Here is a 5752-nt window from a genome sequence, read left to right as displayed (position 1 = left end):
TGTCTGGCCGGGCCGGGCTCGGGCACAACGTGCACAGGCTCGGGTAGGGTCGGGCTTGATTTTTTGGGCCCAATCTAAGCTCTAGTGTGGAAACATTAATGGTGACACATATCACACTTTCACTGGACAGGGTTTAAAGGTCTTCATAATTATGAATTATATAATCACTAGAGAGGATCATGAAAGCCATGCTTTGCCTCTTATAAAGAGTATCATACTTCTTTAAACGGTGAAAGTGTGGCGGCTTGGAGGCTCTCAATGTGAATCTTAGGTTGCTCGCCACCTTGGCAATTGCACCCAAAGAATTATTTTCCATTGATCAAAAACACAGGTTTGTTCCACTCGACAGGCAAGACATGTGGTTCCCAGTTTACAAGAATACTTTATTTAATAAAATATGTATATATTATCATAAAAATTAGCATTCATCCCAAATAAGAAAATGAGCCTAATCAGGGGCTGAGGCCTACTGGTAGGAAGAGCAGGTGAAGGAGAATTAATAAAACTAAATTAAAGAAAAAAGGGTTCACCCAGACACACGTGGCAGTCACACACAGTGAAATCACCAAATCCAAGGAAGCACGGAACACAAGAAGGAAGGACACAACACCACCCGCGTCACCAGCACCAGCCTACAGCCACTGAGAAGGACAAACAAAGGAGGTTACAACAGAAATAATTAACCCCAAAATGTACAACAAAACATACAACATAAAACAGGAAATAGTTCACAAATCAGCTTAACAAAACAATTTACTTAATCAAAACAATAATAAAGTAAAGAAAACAAAAAAGTAATACAAACTAAAGGATTAACTCCAGTCATTCAGCTAAAATTAAAGAAATAAACAGGTTAAAAGTCTGATGTCGGCAATCCACCATGCAAGCCAACTGTAGCCCAAAAGCCAACAACAACAGCGCCACCAAGCAGTAGAGACACGCTGTGTAGTTCGCGGCAGAAACCAAGCTGTATATTTAACAGCAGAGAGTAGGCTGTGTAGTTAGCAGCCTCGACACAACAGCAGACAAAGCTGTGTAGGCAAAGCAGCAGACAAGCTGTACATTTAGCAGCAGAGACAAAACAGCAGACAAAGTTGCAGCGGCCCCAATCAGCTGGTGGTGGAGTCACGTGAATCACCACCTGTAGATTTCGGCCAGCTGATGAGCGTTCCCTGTCAATAAACATAAAATTAGCATAGCTAAGCTACATTAATCAAGGCTTTTGGGGACTAGATTTAAGGTAGCATACCTGTTTTCAAAGTCAAACCTGCACAGGGAGAGTGATGGAGAGAAAGACCCACACGGCAGCAGACATCTACCTGTGACCACACTAGCATTAGCTACAGGATAGCATCCGGTGTAACAAAGAGAGAGAGAGAGAGAGAGAGAGAGAGAGAGAGAGAGAGAGAGAGAGAGAGAGGAACTTACCACCGCTCGAGAGAATCAGAAATAATGGAGCACGGAGCACTCAGTCGCTGCTCTGCAGTGAAAACACGCAGGCTTTAAGCATAAGGACACAATGATAAATGAAACGAAACAAAGCAGTAACCGCAGCAATGGCGCGGAGCCTTACCTGCACAGACAAACACCTGACCCGGAAATGATGCATCAGTGGGAGCGCGAGAAGAAGTAGGCCTACTTATGTACTGCTGCCCTAGTGGTCAACAGGCACAATTAACTGCAGCAATACAACCCTATTTCTATGCTGCTACAAAAGCAAAGCATACCATATCTGAAAAGACTAGGGATTTTTGGATTCCATCTACTGCATGCTCACAGTCCCACTCAATCAAACACCCTACGTCAGCCCTTTTTCCTCTGTCCTTTGAGGCACAATGCATAATCTAAATGCAAACAAAGGGCATTGGGCATTTGAAAGAAAGTTGTAGACACTAGCACTAATTTCAGGTTACTCCTGTCATAAGAGGTAAGTTTCCAAATACCAACGATACGTCACACTGCTGTTTGGAGGGGATGGAAGAGCCAGGGTTTGAACATCTCTCTTTAGCTCTCTTTTTCATTCTTTACACAACTATTTCTGTCACTTTTGATATAAGTGCAACACTATTTTGCATTATGGCATCTCTCCAGTTCCCTCCTCTCTCTGACGGCCGGCTCTTTACCCTGCCTTCGACTGTGGCAGTCCGGAAACAACTGAACCCTTTTGCCGACCCACGTGGTCGGACATCACTCTTGTGAACCATTTATTTTCAGTCTGGCTCTGAGAGTCTACAGCATAGACTGTAACTGTCTACAGCCACGCTAGTGCTCTGTGCAGCTGTACCCGAGCTAAATGCTAATCAGCATGCTAACATGCTCACAATGGCAATGCCAACATGTTTAGCAAGTAAAATGCTTACCATGTACACCATCTTAGTTTAATGTGTAAACATGCCAACATTTGCTACTTAGCACTAAACACAAAGCACAGCTGAGGCTGATGGGTATGTTATTAATTTTGCAGGTACCAACAAAAGAATTAGAACCAATTAGAATTGTGTTATTACAATTCATCCTGTGGGGAATATGATTTGCTGTGCAATCTATCCAATACTTGAGAGACAGTTCAATGAAAAATAAAAACAAAACCAATTTCAATCCATCTCACAGATGTCTTAAATAGGATATTTCACTGAATGAGTGAAATAGATGAAAAGTGATTAGAATGTATCCTCTATAAACCTTGAATATCAGTAGAAAATGTTATGACAGTATATTTCAGCCAGGAAAATATTTATTTGATTTAGAAAACAGCTTTGATGATAGAAGAAAAATCTGATATGGCATTGCAGCAACACAAAGCGAGTGAAAACAGCGGCCTTGAAACAGTGAGAAAAGGCTGTTAGTCAGAAACATCACTTCAGGCTTACTCAGATCTTGTTAGCACACCAGTATGAATGAGGATGATTGACAGACAACACAGCTGGAAGGCCTTTATAATTCCTATTATTGGAGAAGAATCCAATAGATGTGTCTAGCCGTATTCCGCGGCTACACACATCTAACAGCCTGTTAGCCTGAAGTACACATACACACAGTCAGCACCGGTATAAAAACAACACTCATACACAAGTAAGCAAGTATAACCATTCTTATAAGTGATAGTGGAAAGTAATTTCTTATGCATATTTTTTATGTCTTTTATGATAGTTTAGATTTTACATATCATGGTAATGTAAAGTAACTTTGGACTGTAGTGATTTAGATGTTTTTAGGATCCCCATTAGCTGATGCAGATGCATATAACTATACATATTCCTCTTCATATACTCATATATATTACACTAAATTCATAAGCACTGCATATACAAAAGTGAAATCTTACAACATATTTGTATACATGTACAATGTAGTCACAAAATATGGTAAGAGGCGTAGGGCCATTAGATGTTGCTTTACTTGTTTTTTAAAGCTTGCTTTATTTTGTGCTTTAGCAATCTCAGCTGGAAGTGGGTTCCATGAAACCATACCTCGATACAATACTGTACGTTGCTTTGATTGTGTTCTGGATTTAGGAACTGTGTAAAGACCTCTGGTGGCATGTCTGGTGGGGAATGTATGTGTTAGAGCTAAATGTGATTTGACTATAGAAACAATTAGGAATTTTCAATACATTCTTTGTTTCTAACAAAAACCAGGAATGATGCCAATAGCCTCTCCTCAACTTTCAACCAGGAGAGATTGACATGCATGTTGTTTACATAAGACCTAAGGATCTGCATCGAAGGGCAAGACGAGCTGCTCTGTTCTGAGCCAGCTGCAGTTTTCCAAGATCCTTCTTTGCAGCAGCTGTAGTCTCGCTTTGCCAGACCTTCCTCCACAGCGCTGCTGAGGAGGGTCTGGCTAGTCCACACACAACATTCCAGGGGCCTGTTTCACAAAACCAATATAAGGGACTAAGCCGGGATTTATCAGTTATCCTGGATGATTTAAGCCTTGACTCGGTTTCACGAAAGTGGAGGCACATAAATCACCATGGAGATTTATTCTGTGCAGCTAGCCTGCTCCCGACCAGGCTAACAGCCAGGATTTATTTAATCCTGGAGCCTTTTCTGATCACCCAGCAGTGGTTTTACCCTATTGTTATCAGCCTGGATTAAAATACAACAGGTGCATATTGCTGTTCATTTAAGTACTGTTATTATTTAAAGTTGTGACCATTATTTGTTTTTAATAATTATTCATGTGACAGTCATTGTTACTGTTATATTGCTGTATGAAGACTGCTGTTCATATTGTTGTTAGAAGTTTGATGAATATATTATGGCAGTTGTTGAGATAATTAGAAAAGGCTGATAACATTTGAAATGTGTTTTAAATGAAGTCTGTTACTAAAGGCAATACATACAATGCTGTACATTTCTATAGTTGACCAATGCCCCTTGAATTAATTTAGTTGATTCATTTTTTTTAATTCTTTAACAATAAGGATCATGTTTGTTCCGCTGCCATGTGCATTGTATTTGGCATTCTTAGCACACAATTTGTGTTGTCCAGTAAACTGGGACTATAATTTGGGAGGATTGTACAATTTAATGAACATATCCTAATTGTACAATCCTCCCAAATTATAGACTTAGTTCACTGGACCAGTAACTATCTAGTGATGTAGGCTACTGTACATTCATGTAACAACAGGGAGAGGACACCCCAATGGTTTTTGACCTTATGTTTTGTTGGGGGGCAAATAACTGATGAATATACTCTGTTCCATTCATGTTTACAGTGTGCATGGAATTTATCACTTAATTATCTTTATAGTTTCTAGATTTTAGAGTCCAATTTCTTCAGTGTCTTTATTTTCTATGTCCACAAGGGAGCAAGGCATATAATATGTAGAGAAGGAAACTCGTCCTCTATAAAAAATTTTTAAAAAAAACGCGAGAAAAAGCGCGGCAGATAATAGCGGACAGACTGAACGATAGTATATCAAAATATACATTGATGAACTACTGCTCTTAACTGAAACCATTCAATAAGTCCCTTGCCATTTGCAAAAGCAAACAGTTGTACACTTTGCATTAAAAGCGAGCAGTGGAAGTTAATATGGAAACTTAGGAAATGTATATTTTAGCCCATGACAGAGAGGGAGGAACAGAGTGAAAGAGATATTTACGCATCATACTCTAGCATTGCAGAAAATTGATCTTCATGGTAAATTTCCTGAGTAACATTATCTTCTGCTTACTTTTAAGAGAGAAGACACACCAGCCCGATAATCGGGCGTTGGGCCATCTGGCGAGGTCCGTGACTCGAGTCTGTTCGGTGTGTCCCGTGCCGTCGGCCGTCCGAGGAGCCGTCGGCATTCATTTGGGCCGACCTGACATGTTCAGTCGGAGACAGGGCAGTTGGGACTCACCCGGAAATGGGGAGCAGATGAGCCGCTCAAAATCTGACGAAAATCTTTTAAACTGACCTTTGTCAATCTGAAATGAAGACAGATTCAGCAACTGCATGGCCTATTTCTCGCTTAAAATGTTTTCAGAAACACGTTTCAGTGAACTATTTTAGTACAATATGAGATCGTATTCTGAACAAGCCGCCATGACAGTCTGTCTGTGAATTTCCGGAGAAAAAAGAACCATGTGATGCGTTCGTCCAATCAGCTGCCGGTCTTCATTTTCTGGTAAATAATCAGACTGTTAATGGAAACAATACAGAGCAGCGCCGCCTGCTGCTATGGAGACGTATTACGTTTCGCGCACGCGCAGAGCGTACGCTCAAGTCGGCATCGCCTCAGTGTGTTCTGAGC

The 5752-nt window shown here is 40.7% G+C and overlaps 1 long non-coding RNA gene across 1 annotated transcript; it reads right to left on the bottom strand.

The window, feature by feature from the left end:
- Positions 1-336: 336 nt before the first annotated feature.
- On the bottom strand, positions 337-1670 carry LOC116064698. The gene is made up of 4 exons (XR_004108588.2): positions 1574-1670; positions 1429-1480; positions 1250-1319; positions 337-1172 (listed from the first exon to the last, which is right to left on the bottom strand). It is a non-coding gene; the product is annotated as an uncharacterized LOC116064698 (long non-coding RNA).
- Between the last annotated feature and the right edge of the window lie 4082 nt (positions 1671-5752).

Source organism: Sander lucioperca, chromosome 13 (genome assembly GCF_008315115.2).
Source record: "Sander lucioperca isolate FBNREF2018 chromosome 13, SLUC_FBN_1.2, whole genome shotgun sequence".
Classification (NCBI taxonomy): domain Eukaryota; kingdom Metazoa; phylum Chordata; class Actinopteri; order Perciformes; family Percidae; genus Sander; species Sander lucioperca.
The sequence above is the reverse complement of the archived record's forward strand: the minus strand, read 5'-3'. Positions and strand labels throughout refer to the sequence as shown.